Source organism: Diadema setosum, chromosome 7 (genome assembly GCF_964275005.1).
Source record: "Diadema setosum chromosome 7, eeDiaSeto1, whole genome shotgun sequence".
Taxonomy (NCBI): Eukaryota; Metazoa; Echinodermata; class Echinoidea; order Diadematoida; family Diadematidae; genus Diadema; species Diadema setosum.
Window position 1 is genome coordinate 37156829 of NC_092691.1, and position 17791 is coordinate 37174619.

Sequence of the window (17791 nt, forward strand, 5' to 3'; positions counted from 1 at the left end):
TGTTGATGAAATGCAAAATGGTGGATGACATACACACTCTATTGTAGCATATACAAGGTAGGATGGATAATACGTACTGATATCTGTGATGGTTGGTTCCAGATGTAAATGTGAAAATAGAGGAAAATACACCATTATCTAACAATTAATACTGCATCCATTTTTTTTTTCAGTTCCATAACATACAACCATGAGAACATCTGCAGAGTGTCATCAGCTCTCTCAGCATGCATTATTCCCATGCTGTCTTTGCAGTTGTGTGTCAAACTGGAACTTTTCCTCTTGTGATAAGCCTCTATTAGACATCAAAATGCATTGTCCTTTGGATTTGAACAGAAAGTAGTAAAGATATCAAGATATATTCTGATTTTCACAGAACAATTGCCTGTTTTCTGGCAGTAGCTACATGCAGTTATTTATCTATTTTTGCGGTATACTCTGCTTATGTAGTTTTGAGTTTAGCAGGGTAGCAAAGTTCATGTAACAGTTTTATCTGCAATTTGATCAGTCTGTTGCAGAATATCTTGGAGCAAACTTCTTTCAGAGCTACCATGGCATACCAGTAAAGTTTGGCTTTTGTTGTTGTTGTAAAAGCAGTGAGATGAAAAATGTGAAAGACCACACAGCTCAGAATTTTTATGCTTGAAACACTGTTGAATATAAAATACATGTACAGTGTACAGAGTAGATCCTAGAGGTGCATGTATAAGACACTGTAGGATGGCTTACCTTCTTTGGTTGGTTGTAACTTTTCAAAGTATGTGTTCATTTTCACTCTAGCCACGTTCAGCTACTCTTATGTCATTAATTACAATCTGAAATTGTATGAATAGAGATCTCTGAGTGGAGTATCCACTGTTCCAAAGAAGTGTTGTTTGTTTGTTCGTTTTTAGCTAGTCCTTTACAGCCATGGTTTGAGAATGCATCACTTAAAAGCAGACTTGTTTGTTAATTGTTACTTGGTATTGATTGCAGAGGTGATTGATTGTCTAAGGCAGTCTGTGCAATTTCTGAGTCTAACTCTGTCTAACACCATAAATAGGACCAAGAAAAGTTAAAGTCAATTATGCTCCCACCAAAAACGGTGCTAAAGACATTGATTATATAACATACAAACATTTTTTTTTTTTATGTTAGACTTGTAGAAGCAATCGAAGGCGAACCCTCTTTTTAAAGTATTCGTAAATGCAGTTTTCTACTATACAGTTAATAAAAAGAAACATAGGCAAAATGATCCAATGAAATTTTGATTTTTACAACCAAGTGAAATTCAGTCGATTATCACAACAACAAAAAAGTTTATTTTTTGACCATGTAGGCCCTACAGGTGTTTTGATGGCACAACTTTGGTACATGTATCATGTTTTATGCTTCTGTATGATCCATTGTGTTCATCTTCTCTTGAATATTACTGGATAGCAAGCTACATAGATTCCATACTAGGGACAATATATTATATGATCCAACCTTTTCATTTCATGGATTAGACCTGATATAAAAAAATTATGTTGTATACTTTGTATGTTATTATGTTTATGTATATATGTATGATATATACGTATATATAAATATATATGGCTATTCTGCAATAAAGATAAACATCTTTTAAAAGATGTCACAAATAAATTCCCTCTTCCTTATGTCATATTTCATTCATTGAAGTGTGTGATGTCAAACAGTGAAATATGTTCCATATCAGCTTGGTGATGTAAATCTGCAGTGGGCATTTTTCTTAATAGTTGTACATGTGTAACATTGTACATACATGTTTTTGTGTTGTTGTTTTTTGTTAATCTTCTGTGAGATAAAGTCTTCAATGAATTGCCTTACTTAGTATACTATATACTCAGAATTTTTGTCTCCACTCAATCATGGCAGAAGAACACACAAGAACATTCATACCTCATTAGTCAAACATCATTGTCTGCACCCCTTTATCTCAATATGTACAATGTTTGTTACATCATGCTACAGGACGATTACCACATACATATTGTACTTGCTCATCATTCTGAATCATTATTAAGGATTATATAAGGGATAATCCTGTATTACTGGTAACTCCTAGACACATTCACAATATGCACTGTTATTTTCAGACATGATAGTTTAGAAAAAGGATATAATCAAAGGTCTAAAACTTTAAAAACCTCACCATTCCTGTCATTCCGCTGATAGTCTAGTGGGATTTCTGAAAAAGGGCTCTCTAAAATGGTGTTAGAGGCATTTTTGAGTAAAAGTTGGGAACCGGTCTCTTTTACCTAATTTGAGTACGCTGAATCCGAAAAATCTGGTTCCCAAGCGAAATTCGCCGATCTTCACCATCTAATTTGCATAAACAAAATGGCTGCCAATCCACAGAAATTATCAGTTTCAGATACGCATTTTCTAGAAATTCTTTGCAAACGAGCTGGAAAAAAGTGATTTGAAATGTTTGTACAGAGAATAGAATTACAAATTTAAGGGATAAACGTTTCTCAGGTGGTAAATAGTATATTTTATACATAATTATGCAAATTACGACTGAAATATGCAAATGAATATATATATATATATATATATATATATATATATATATATATATATATATATATATATATATATACATTAACACTGGTAGAGTAATTTTGACATTTTTTTTTTCTTGAGAGGCAAATTAAATACTAAATATGAAGACTTTAAGGTTTTGAGGGTTAGGAAAACTTCGGTTCCCAAGCGAAATTCACCGATCTTGACGATCTAATTTGCATAAACAAAATGACTGCCCAGCCACAGAAATTGTGAGTTACAGACACGCATTTTCTAGATTTTTTTTTTTGTGAACGATCTGGAAAAAAGTGATTTGAAATCTATTCACATTGAATGGACTTAGCAACTTGAGGGATAAACGTTTCTTAGGTGGTAAATAGTATATTTCTTTCATAATTATGCAAATTAGTACTGAAATATGCAAATAAATATATATCAACACTGGAAGGTTTTTTATGTTTCTTTTTTCTTGAGAGGGAAGTTAAAAACACTAGACATATAGACTTTAAGGTTTTGAGGGTTAGATAAAAACCAGAATCCCTTCTCAGTGGTATCAAAATAAATGCAAATATTGTAATTGGTATGCAAATTATATGTAGGCTTCATGAGTTTTATGTGCATGCAGTTCATTCAATAGCCTATATACCCTGGTAAATTTTTATTTGTTCAAATCCTCTAAAGAGGTCCTTTGGGATTTTTTTTAAGAATTCAAGTTAGGATCTCCAAGATCTCAAAAGGCGCAGCCAAATTGGCAAATTATCGAAAAGTTTAAGTATTTCAAGTGCGTTTGACTGCAAACTTTCTGCGAAACTTCCCACTACAGATAGGGATATTTCATGTTATAATGCTGTCCTCGCCAAACTTCTCGATCTCTTGCCAGTGTGACCGGACAACAAAAGATCGTGAAGACTTCGCGATCTTAAACTTTGCGATCTTTTGCCACTTTTGCCTTATCATGATAAACTTAAATAACGATGTTAGAATAGCAGTGAGGGAGAATAAATGGGAAAAAGAAAAGACGTGTGGCACACACCTACCTATATTTGATCGTTGTACATCTGTTATAAGAATGCAACTTACTCAACTTCCAAGACAGTTCGAACTCTGAAATTGCCTCGGCCAGTGCAATCTGCGAAATAAGGGGTTTACACCTTCCTGTTCATTTCTGTTTTTGTTTTCAATATACGTGGATAACATGCCACCAGTGATAACCACCAAGTATGATGCATTTCAACTTATTCTTAACTGGACGACGCCACGCTCCTTGTCTGTCTGACTTATGATATATCTCACCAGGTGTTATTCAGATCATAGAAATGACATTCTTAGCAAACAGGCCTCTAGCTTTAAGGGCCAGTGGATTGTAAGAACTAAGGAATAATGAATACTCATTAGAAACCATGTTACATACAGAAGATTCCACTTCGTATCAGACGTAAAGAGTTGCCATTTTGCCTCTCTTAATATGCTTTATCAAGTATAGTTTTTGAATATCCACGTTGTCACTTGAATTTCTGCTCAAGAATTAGGATATGGATCTTTTCATGGAGGACCTGGGTTTTCCACCACCTTGCTAACATGAAGTTACTTTTGTTCCCTTGAGACTAACATCGATCCGATAGCTACCTTAAAGAAGCCTTCTTCCGTAGATACTGGAGTTGTGCTTTTTTCTGCCAGACTGATATTGACAGTAGCACTCTTATTAAAGCAAGTGATCAATGGCTAACAATCATCAAGGATGCTGCTTGTACGAGAAGAAAACTAAAGGGTTCCAAGAACATGGTTGTTATCAGTCGTCTTTGTAAGAATAAACTTATATTCGATTCAAAAGATGTATCACGCAAGCTCGTTTGGCATAAAATATGTTCCGCCATTTTACCGACAAAGTATCCTGAACGCTCGCGGAAGCAGTTCAACGACTATACTCCTGTATTAAAAAAAAAAAAAAAAAAACGATAAAAAAGAAGAAAATCCTGCTCACTGCGCCAGACCTGACCTTTCTTCATCAGTAGACAATGGATGGGAACGTTTTGATGTGGTCTACAGCTTGTACAACTGATATATCTAGCTCCAATCCTGCAAAGTTGACTTGAGATGATTTCATCTGCATGCGAAAGCAATGCAGAACATTTCGATGCAAATATCACAAATCAGGCCTACGATGTACAGCAGTGTGTGCATGTAAAGCTAGTATCTCACCAACAGAGACATCTCCGCGACGTCTCCAACTTATTGTCGCAGCAGTCGCGGAGACGTTTCCAACACAAAATGTCTTGCGGTCTCACCAAGGAGACGTCTCTGAGACGAGTTATGGCAGGTGTCAAACATTTTCAAATATGAGGGAGCCGTTGCAGGATCACCTGACTTGATCTAGGCAGGATGTCAGTACGCAGATGGGTCACGTGGTATCTAAAGTAGGTCAAACAGCGTCAAATAGAGTCGCGGAGACGTCTCCGCGACCTCTCACCAGTTTTTCTGGTCTCAAGCAGGTCCCGGCGACGTCTCTGAGACGTCTCGGAGACATCGCGGAGATGTCTCAGCAGTCGCGGATATGATTAGCCTCTGCGACGTCTCCTCAACTGATGGAGACGTCTCGGAGACGTCGCGAAGACTTCACGAAAAATCGAACATGTTTAAATTTCTTGCGACTAATCGCAGACTCTGTAATTTTCAGGAGAGGTCTCGGAGACGTCGCGGAGACGTCTCTGCAACTAGCATAATCTGGAGTCGCGAACTAGTCGCGAACTAGATTCAAGCCCGGTGAGATACCCCTTTAGCAACAATGTGATGATGCAAACCTTGCATGAATGTAGATCAATTTAGCTCGATTGAGAAATAGACTTTTCGACTCAGATTATGTTTCTTTTCAGCCAAAATAAGAAGGTGTTGATGACTAGAATTACAAAGTTCATCCTTCGTTTCTATTTCCGACACTGTCCGAGATACCAGGATTTTTCTTACAATTTTTTTTTGCTTGAGCCTGGAGAGAGGGTGAAGAGATAGATTTTAAAAAAAAAAGATAATTAATTATGACGAAATTTATGAAAGTTGCCACTTGACTTTAAATTAAACAGATTGAAAATAACTATAAACCAATTTATCCATTAATGAAAACGACAAAGTACAGGGAAGGATTAAGTGACCTTGCACTAATCCGAAGAGTAATGTATAGTGTTGTGATTGCCCGGTTGGCGATAACTTTGATGGCAAGACCTTGTTTTTGGTGGTAAATATGCATAGAAAATGGGTGAATATTTGCATATACTATTATGCAAATGAGATAATAGATGTGTGTTGTTTAGTAGTTGCAGTCAATTTTTGCATCTCTTATTCACACCAGGAATCATTAACAGGTCTTGATGTTATAACTGTTATGAAACATATTCATACATTGCGGTAGTGCGTTGTAGAATCTCGAAACTTGCCTGGTCTACGGCCTCTTGAATATCAATTTACAAACATATTTCCTTTTAGTGTCATTCAGTTCTCCTTTATTGATTGATTCCAGTACCTGATTCACTTTGGACTCTGACGACATCATAATATGCAACTTGTTTGCCTGATAACTTAGCTGTATTTTAGTACGCCAAGGTACATTTTAATAGCAAGACTTTGTTTTAGGGAATATATCCATACAAATGCCAACTATTTGTATAATTCATTATGCAAATTAGATTATTAGGGTATTTCTAATAGCGGGGTTTTTTTTGCATCTCTTTATCACAAGAGAATCATCAACTTATGTCTTGATATTATAACTATAATGATTCAGATTCATATATCGCGGCAATGTGATGTAGAATCTCGAAGCCTGTTGTAGTATAGCCTCTTGCATACCAATTTGCATACGTCATTGCAAATATTGTTATTCTTTTTTTTTTATTCTGAATTGGTTGATTCCAGTACTTGATTTTCCTCGGACTCAGATGACACCATGTACAGTTTGCTTGTCCGATTGCATATCTATTTTTCACTACGCCAAGGTACATTTTATTAGCAAAACTTTGTTTTAGGGGAAAATACGTTAAAAAAGGAAAAAGTTTGCTTAATTCATTATGCAAATGAGATGCATGTTTTATTTTAATACTTAAAGTTGGTTCTTGTATCTCTTTATCACACTAGGAATCGTGAACCGGTCTTGATACAATGAACTATCATCAGAATTATGATTCAGATCCATATATTGCGGCAATGCGTTGTAGAATCTAGAATCCTGCCAGTTATGTATCCTCTTGTATACCAATTTGCATAGATAATTGCATAAGTGTAATTCAATTCTTTTGAATTGATCAATTTTGATTCGACTCTGGCGACACCAAATTTAGTACTTTTTGTTTGCCCGATAACTTGTTAACATGATTAAAAACAGAAGTGAACACGTATGTACTATACATGTGCATATATGCGGTAATGCATTGCTGTGTCAGCGGCAACTCCTAATTTGCATAATTCACTTCTTAATTTGCATATATAAGTGACAGTTATGAACAATTGATGACCTAGCTATTGTCTTTGCACCTTAATTTCTGAAATCATTACTATTTCCGCATGTCTAGGACCATTTTAGGAAAATTAGATCATCGAAACACAATTATGGAAAGCAATGAATTGGCGGCCATTTTGTTTATGCAAATTAGATGCTCTTAGACTCGAAATTCCTCTTGGGAACAGGAATTTTTGAATTCAGTGTACTTGATTTATACAAAATAGCCCGGTTCCCAACATGTAGGTACAAACACATAGATACACGGATATATGAACACGTAGGTACTATACATGTGCATATGCGGTAATGCATTGCTGTATCAGCGGCAACTCCTAATTTGCATATTTCACTTCTTAATTTGCATATATAAGTGAAAGTTATGAACAATTGATGACCTAGCTATTGTCTTTGCACTTACTATTTCTGCATGTCTAGGAACATTTTATGAAAATTAGATCATCGAAACACTTTAAAAAGCAATGAATTGGCGGCCATTTTGTTTATGCAAATTAGGTGCTCTTAGACTCAAAATTCCGCTTGGGAACCGGAATTTTTGGATTCAGCGTACTTGAATTATACAAATTAGACCGGTTCCCAACTTTTACTAAAAAATGCCTCTAACAGTCATATTTTCCCCAAATCCCACTAGACTATGATGTGCATTGTGGATATTATTCACTTTAAATGCATAGCAGTTAACACAATTAAATCGGTGGCAAAAAGTTGCATTTTTTGTTGCCATGGTAGTAGCCTATTTTGTGATCATGTTAAGCCTTCAATTCATCCACCTCATAAGCCCGTTTTAAAGGTAAAATGTCATTGGAAAATAAACAGAGATATCTGTTCAGATTCTTTATTTTGTGATGTAAACGCCATTATCGATTACATACATTTCCATTGGCACTCACATGTAGTTTTGGATGAGATGAAGATTGGGGTTTGAACTTTTTGCAAGATACAGACTGTAATTAGAAACCACTTATATGAAACATACAGATCATTTAGGTACAATTCTAATAGGAATTGAAAGTTTATTTGATGAAAATTGGTTTTGAAATAGCAGAGCATATTAATTATCCAAAAACAAATTGAAACAAAGAGGTCCTGATAAAAGGTGGGTTCCCACCTATATTAATACGTCTTTTGTTTTTGGATTTCTCAGCCATTTCTAAAGTGATTTTCATCAAGTAAACTATACATTCCTCCTAGAATTGTGCACTTTTTAATTTATTTCATATCTGACGAAAAGTTAAAAAAAAAAAAAAAAATGAATTCCCATCTCAACCAAAACTACCGTCCCTTAAAATCATAACAATTTAGATTAATTTAGCCTTGTAAGATAGTTATTGACACATATAATGTTTTACTACAATTAACTGAATGAAAAATAGCCACTTAATCAGTAAGGTTGTTTGATATTTGGAGTGCTACGTAATGGTATACATGCGGGTATATATGACCAATACTCCCCCCCCCCCCCTCTCTCTCTCTCTCTCTCTCTCTCTCTGTTAACAGCATTTGTCCATTTGGCCATTGATATACAAGCGTACACATAAAATTTTTACACCTACTACTTAAATAACTTTACATTACAGTATCGCATCTTTTCATTTGGTAACAATTCGTCGTATATCGAAAGTACGTTATTCCAAAGGTTCGTAATTCCGAAAATCAAATAAAACTTGTTATTCGGAAGGTTCAAGGACAATGAAATATGGTTCTTTACTCTCAAGGTTAGTTGATCCGGGGAAAAAAAAAGTTTTGTTATGCCAAAGGTTCGTTACTTCGAGAAAAAAAAAAGATTTGTAGCCCAAATCAGATGAAGTACATACTTTTATTTCATTCTCGGATTAACGCCACATCTGCAGATAATCTATGTGCAACAAAATGTTCGCATAAACGAACCCGCAAGTTTGGCATAACGAACATCACCCTTTTATATCACTCCTATGTTTACATCTAAAACTTGACATCGAACACACACACACACACACACACACACACACAAATGAGATAAAGAAGGGGGAGGGCGGGGTGAAGGGACAGAGAGACAGGGTAGAAAACATTGCAAAACATGTCTTCTGATGTTTATGAGTGCAAATCCAAACAATGCGAATGCACTGAAAAACTCAAGTCGTGCGTAAGGTGATAGGCCTACGTTATATGAAAGGTGATGGGTGATCTATTGCTTAGAGTCAGAAAAAAAAAAAACGACAACAAGGAAACACTTTCTTTACAGTTCCTAAACAGGAAATGGAGAGTGTTTATACGAGGCCATTATCTGCACACCGCATAATGATGTTGTTTGCACTTCCGCCCGGACTCGTCGTTATGGACTTTACCTTTATCAGGCCATCAGATGGGACTTCCCTCACAGATCGGAGGGGAAATAGCAAATTTTTACATACATTGTTTCGATCTCCGAATAACTTACAATCAGAGAGAGACATACATACTTCATAAATTATCAATCAGGACAGAATTCTAACTGATGCAGTGAAGAAATATACTGTACGTATATAGACTCTTTGACGGTGTATACAAATTCGTTGCATGCACGATTATATTTTGTAAGTTTCTCATTACCAACAGAAAACAATAAGTTATGCATTTGTTCTGTTTATTGTGATTTTTTTTTTTTTTTTATAGATTATATCTGTCACTGAACCTTCGGGTGATGTTCGTTATTCCGAAACACACAAATTCCCAATACTGATGTTTGTCGACCCAAATGTGAAATAGGATTCGTTTACCCGAACATTTGGGGCGGCGTTATTCCGAAAATTCGTTATTCCAATTAAGGTTCGTTAATCCAAAAATGAAATAAGGGTCGTTATTCTAAAGGTGCCTTGATCAAAAAATGAAAAGATGGTGCTTGCCAACGAGCCTTCCTAATTATGAACCTCCTTTTTTCTCCCCCCCCCCCCCATTTTCGAATTATCTAACCTTCGGAATAACGAACTACTGTTTATTTTTCGAATAACGAACCTTCGGAATGGCTCGATCCCCTCATTCACCGAATCTACAGTCTCCCTTTAACTACACTAATTGCAATATAGATATGAGTGTCTACTGAGAAACCTTGAAACAAACTCGTTGAAATCGTGCTGAGTGTTCTGTCTTACACATGTCATTTCATTCTGACTTTTGGAATGGCTAAACTGGAATCTCTTTCATCTATCATCAGTGCTCACAAAATGCATCTGTGTGTGTTTGTGTTTGTGTGTGTTTGTGTTTTCAAGCGATCTCAGTAAGTACGTATATTTTGTTAATGTTCATATTATAGGGATCGTATAGTTTTGTTCGAGACCTATAACATCAGGTTCATAATTTTTTTTTTGATGAGATTATGAGAAAACTCATAAAATATGAAAGAGCATGTAATTTCAAAAAAGATTCAACGTTTATTTTGATGAAAATTGGTCTTGAAATGGCTGATATATCCAACAAAAAAAAGGCCATCATAATGATATTGACAGGCCACGACTTTTATTAAAATTTCTTTGTTATACCTTGTTTTTATATATCTCACTCATTTCAAAACCGATTTTCATCAAATACACTTGATCCCCCTTAGAATATTGTATGCTCTCTAACATTTCATAGAATGGTTTCTAAATATCTCGCAAAACGTTACGAGCTGAATCCTCACCTCAACTTTAGTACTGTACAGCCCCTATAAGGTCCGATTGTAGGTTTAGGGCACAGCATGTAGGTTAACCGTGTGTGTGTGTGTGTGTGTGTGTGCGTGTGTGTGTGTGTGTGTTGTTGTTGTTGTTGTTGGTGGTGGTTTTTAAGCGATGTGAGTAGATACCTACATTTTGTTAATGTTCATACTTGTTATTATGGGCCGATTGTAGGCTTATAGGGCACAGCTTATAGGTTATAACCGTGACTTTCTATATATAAATTGCCTGACATTTATAGCGTCAGAAAAAAAAAAAGGAAAGACATCTATGGTATGTCCTCGTGCTGTGTTCAGCCATTAAATGGTTTTTACTGGGACACACGCAGTGCATCTTCTGCTTCTTTAGATAATGGATTATGTAAGAAAAAAAGACAACAACCAAAACAACGTAATTCCATTTGCTCCTACATTGCCGAAATAATTTGATTGAATTGAAAATGAATTGATATGAAAATGTCCTCCCGCAATGACAGTACCGCGAGCAATAAACTCTTGGATCTAACCGTTTGAATCATCCGATAAAAGCTACACCAAGATCTCTCCACTTCCATCTAAAACAAGCGAAAGCGATTTACAACGTATTTCACGAGCACGAGGAAATCTGCGGCGATGCGCCGGTGTCTACCCCCCCCCCCCCCCCCATCTCACTGTCGCTTTCGACGTACTCCGCTCGTTTGTCTTGTAAGTCTACACAGATTGATTATTCCACAACTCCATCAATGCGGGCGTATATCAGGCCCGCCGTTGTTTGTATACCTCATAGTATAACTTGCGATGCACAGATGCAAGATACTTGGTATAATATTGTCAGGATATTGTTAGCCAAGTATGATTGATGTTGAGTAAATTTTGACATGTTGAGACAACTGGGGTCCTGCTTGACATTCAAAGACGATGTAGCCCTTTTAGCGTACCATTATTTTCATTCAAAGTAGGCCTATTGATAATGTAATTTTCTGTAAACATATTTTCATTGCAGGGATGTGAATACATTATGTGAAATTTTGGCGACTCAACACTGGTAGGCCGAGTTAGTATAAAAGCTAACACTTGCATTTTACGTAAACAACACTGAAGATTACTTTGAAGATTGTACCTACAATTATATCCATGTGTTCGAAAAAAAAAAATCTATCAAAATATGTTCTTGATAAGAGAGGTGTTCGTTACTATCATGCCTGACCTGTTGTTTTTGTTGCTGCCCTCGTAAGGCCTACTTAATATTGGATTATAGATCAAGCAAAGTATGAATAAAAATCTCATTTTCTTCGCGTTAACTCTTGGCATTTTGCCGAAAGAGCTTAAGTAGTTCAGACAATCCTTCCTGTGGCTTAAACTCCGTTCGCGTTCAAATATATTTTGATGCATATAATATGTAAAAATAACAAAACATAGAGTTTTAACAAAATAAATTTGAATAAAAATTTCACGTGCATTACTTTGAAGTGTTTTTGTTGCTGTTTCGTTCTTTAAAAATCCGACTGATTATACGCAGAATTTCATTAGACATTTTGATCATGGGGATAAACGATATTGAAATAGAAATACACCACTGAATAATGCAAATAAAACAAAAAAGAAATGTAGACCTGGTCGTAATCTGTTTTTATTCCACAATTGCAATCAGAAAATCATAATGATATATCAAAATCAATGTTCTTGTCTTCTTTTCCGTCACCGACCGTGTAATGTATAACATCTTTTCCATATCCTCTTTAATAATCTCCTTTTATTTGATTACAAATTGCGACAATGAAATAAGGTTCGACATTTTGAAGGTTCATTCTATAAAATTGAAAAAAGGAGAATTTTTCGTTATTTACGATTATAGAAGGCTTGTTAAACAAAATAAGGGTCGTTATTCCAAGAGTTCGTTAGTACGCAACTTTTATTCGTATTCGGACTAACGAACCTTCGCAATAACGCTATAGAAGTTCGGATTAACGAACCCAATATTTCATTTTCGGATTAACGAACATCTAGGTGTAGGGAATTTGTGTGTTTCGGAATAACAAACCTTCGGAATGACAATAATCACCCTTCTCATTTTAGACTATTACGTATTACTTTACAGCGTTTCAGTGCATAAATGCCTTGAATAGACTTGAATAATGGGATCAAATTTCAAGAAACGATTTTTAATATTTCATTTCCGCAGATATATAGCTTTTGCCATTGAAGAAATAACCTGTTCGCATGATAGCTGATCAATAGCGGGTGATAGACTCCGTGGATAGGCGAGTATTTCTTTTTATACCGCTGAATTCTGATGCTGTTGTCATGGTGAGTTAGTTCATTGTAGCTGCGTGGCTGTTCCATAATTACAATGTGGTACAATTAGTTTAAATCTTTGCACTAAAACCATGTATACAAATTACACTATTTATCATATAGTGTGATATGACAACATATCGGCACCCACGCATGTTCAGGTTAACACAGTCTCTACCTTGTGTAGATCCTGTTCCCAAATCCATAAAGTTTTGCGTTTGCAAAAGGCTCAATGGAGAAGAGTCAAAAAAGCAACAACACCAAAATAAAAGCAACATAAAACAAAACAAACAACATACTTTTGCATTACATCAATTGAAAACAACAATATTGTATATTTTCAGTATACCTCCACATAATTTTTCCATTTTCAGTTAGGAAAAAAACAACCCCAGAATTAATTGTAAAAGCATATACTCGTAAGCATAGTTCTGACGTCTGTTTGTATTGAATGACCTGACAATGAATCAAAGTGTAAGTTAAATTCACCAAAGGTAATGTGATTTTTAAAGTGGTATCCCATCAATTAGAATGATTTAAGTCAGCTCGTTTGTAGATAAAGTAAAATCAAACAAACAACAGTTTCAGACATTATATATAAATCAAGTGCATGTTTGATTAAAAAAGTAGTTGTGGAATACTGAAGTTGTGATATGCTTCCGCGAAATAAGGATATACATAAATATATTTTCATAAGTCAGTAAGTCTTTCAATGACCTGCACACAAGTCTCGGCCAATTTCTTTGAAAAAAAATGAAATGACTCTGCAATTAATGATGATATTTGGGTATAGGTGTCTATTTATACAATGTATAATTATATTCAGATTTTGAGCAACCGACAAAAGCATTCGGAGAAGATGACTGCTTTCAGATCAACCGCAATTGCGACTAATATCATTTTTGCCTATATAGTTTGGTTGCCATTTTTTTACAATTGTTTTTCATTGCATTGTTGTATCATGTATCCAAATGTTGTAACCACATGTGTTGGAAACAAAATGAAACGAAACGAAAGTTCACCCATCATCAATATTTTATAGCCCTACATTTACAGTCTAAATTCCTCCTCCCGGGATGCACCAATAGTGAATACCTCTGTCTTCCTCACACCCGTTTCCCTTATCCGTTATTTATGCATGCAGTTTCCTGTCAATTGCAGCTTGATACTGTCTCCTCGCAGTTTGTTTTCACCTGCTCCTCTTATCAGTTTCGTCGTGTATTTAATAATTTTTATCAATTTTTATTCCCACTTCAGTCATATTTTTTTTACAAACGAAAACAAACAAAAAATATACTCCCATTCAGGTATTTGAATAGAGCCTATTTCTGTCTGTCTGTCTTTCTTTCTTTTTGAGCGCTTGCATATTAAGATTATCATGTCAACTGTGTATTTGTTGATTAAGAATATTACGGATAAGATTAATCCACGCTCATGGCAAGTTAAGAAGTTGAGCTGAATTTTTTGACTCGGTGAGAATTTGATAGTTGATGACTTCATTTTGTCGATTTAAAAAAAAAAACCCTTTCAATGATTTTGCATTCATATATAGTATTCTAAAGCAAAAATTATGTTTATATGAAATGAACTTAGCTTCATTAATTTGACACAAGATAATCTGATCTGTGCTCGTGGACCGTATGACTCGTGGGTGTCGGTCTCGTGGGATGACCCCGTTTGACCAGGCCGTCAAGAAGGGTTACAGCTCGTTATTCCGAAGGTTCGTTACTCCGAACAGACGCGTTTTTGTTATGTAATGTACATAGCCCTTGCAGAAAGCAGAAATGAACATGAACATGAACATGCATGGGACATGAACGTCAGCGTGCCTTTGAGTACGTGCACTTCCTTCCATATAGTGCTCCCATATTGACTTTCATTAAAAAATAAACATCTTGGGCCTAATGTAAATCTCTATCATTTTGAGGGCACATCATTGCATGCAACTCTGATATCATTGAACAGAGTTTGATTCCACGAGACGCTGAATTGATCATTCTTGAATCAAAATCGATCTTTGTAATGCCATGCATTTATGAAATACAAAAGTGGCCAACATTCAACAGAGAAAATTATACAATGTTAATACAATGCATGCATGGTAATCTCAAAATCGTTGAGAAAAACACATACTCAGCCAACACATTCTACTTGTGAAACATTCGAAACATTATGTAACTTTTGCGCAACGTTACTATATACGATCATTAATTGTATAAAACTAAGCTTTCTCTAAACTGAAACAACTAGCAAACTTGCATGTATATACCACGAGGCTCTTTCGCATAAGTCGGAAGTGGAATTTGATCTGAGTTAAAGTCAAATGATTCACTGGAATTGAGAATGGATTTGATGATGATTAAAGGAAACCAAAACCCAAAGAGAAATGTGGATTGAGTGAAAGCAGCAACATTAGTAGAATACGTCAGTGAAAGTTTGAGGAAAATGGGACAGTCGATGCAAAAGTTATGAATTTGTAAAGTTTTGGTGTTGTAATGACTGGATAAGGAGAGAGTTCATGACGTCGTGTGTGGACAACAATATAAAGAAAATATGAAGATAATTCCAAAAAAATTTATTGTTCATGAAAATTACACATTCCATCAGCTTGATACTGACATATGTTAAGGGTAGTAATTATTCCACCTGCTTTCTAAAAGCGGTCAGTCAAGTGCTCTTTCATTACGTTAGAAAAGTGAAAGCATGTTGAATTTTCTTAATATTTCCTTTATATTGTTGTCCACACCTGATGTCATAAACTCAAGTAGTCTCCTTATCCAGTGGTTCCAATACCAAAACTTTTAAAATTCATAACTTTTGCATCGAGTGTCCGATTTTCCTCAAACTTTCACTGATGTGTTCTACTAATGTTGCTTCTTTCACTCAATCCACATTTCTCTTTGGGTTTTGGTTGCCTTTAAAGGATATTGCATTGCTGCAAGGTTTCACCAGCCTGACCTGTGACAGTGTATTGTGGAGAAAAAAAAAATTCTCAGGAATATTCGTGGTCCTCATGATGATGTGAACATCTTTTGAGGATCTTGTTATGAATGGAGTATGAGCGGAGACTCCATTCTTCAGAGCAGGCTAACAGTATTTTAAGATAAAATTCACTCCATATAGTGCTCCTTTCGTGAGGTAAATCTAATTTCATTCTTTCAGATGATGAAGCCGGAAGATCTTCACATTTAGAATAGGCGAGCGGGCGATAGAAGTGAATATTATTCAGTGTAATTGCACCTTCCTGATCAAACAGAAATCAACAATCATAATGGCATAACAGTGACTGCATTGAAAAGGAAGAAGGAGAACATAACGCTAATTTACATCACATTTATGCACACAATGAGCATGCACGCAATACACACACAGTAATAAATCAAGCATTGTTATAGCACGGGCGTCAACCCGCTTTCATGACGGCGGGAGGGGGTGGGGTGGGGGTGGCAAAACTTAAAGGGACTGTACAGTACTGGTTGAGGTGGGGATTCATGTTTTGAACATTCCTAAGTGAGATAATGAAAAGCCTCTTATGAAATATGAAAGAGCATGTAATTTCAAGAAGGATTCAACGTTTATTTGATGAAAATTGGTTTTCAAATGGCTGAGATATCCAAAAAAGTGCTAATAATAAAAGGCGACATGCCACAACTTTATTAGGATCTCTTTGTTTCACCTGGTTTTTTGGATATCTCAGCCATTTCAAAACCGATTTTCATCGAATAAACTTTTGATACCCCTTAGAACTACATGCTCTTTGACATCTCATAGAGTGGTTTCTGAATATCTCGCAAAACGTTAAAGGTAGGGAATCCCATTTGCATGCCTTAAATGAAGAGTTGTATAAATACAGTGGTATGTTGAAGAGAGTATCATTTTAGAAACTCCCATAAAGTATTGAAAGTGGAAGGTAACATTTAGTACATTTTTATTGACCGTTAGATTTTGAATTGAATTTTTTTCGGGGCTCACCGTAAATTCCAGTACATTACTAGGCTACCTTTGCAGACCCATGCACTGCATGTGTGTCCATCATGTATATTTTGTGAAGAAAGTTCATCAAAACTTACAAACATTTCAATATACATTCTTGCCACACACTCTATATGTTATTACATCAGCTCTTATACTTTTAGATTTGTGTTTATAGATAAAAAAAAAATACAGAAGACTGCAACAAAAAGGCTTAAGTGTGGCTGACACACAGACTACTGAGTAGTTGAGTTTTGTGCATTATTCAAATTGTAGATAACTGTTGACCTCCAAATTTCTCAGCAGTGGCCTAAACAAGTCCCCCGAGGTTCATATTTAATGTTTTGCTGCATTTTGGGAGGTCTGTAAAAGGTATCCCCTACCTTTAAAAGCTAAATCCTCACCTCGACCAGAACTGTACACACCCTTTAATAATGTGCGAAGGAGCGGAGCGACCGAGCGGTGAGAGGGGGTATCATAATTATCCCTCTCTGATACGAGGGAGATTTTGCATTTTCAGACCTAAATTTCAGCGACCCGGTATTTCTGAGAGAAATATTTTTTTTTTTTAAGGTAAGAAAATAACAGAAAAAAGAAAAACAATCAGAGAGGTGTAGTAAGCCTCTGTGTGTGTGTGTGTGTGTGTGTGTGTGTTGTGTGTGCGTATGTGGGGGAGGGAGCAAGCAGAGCCATGAAGGATGCTGGAGGGGGTAAATAATAATATCCCTTTCACACGCCGGGGAGCTTTTTTTTTGGGGGGGGGGGGAATCGAGGAATTGAAGGGAATATTACCCCCACTATTCGAACTGTTTTTTCATTTTTTGAATTGAACCAGTGGCAAATTT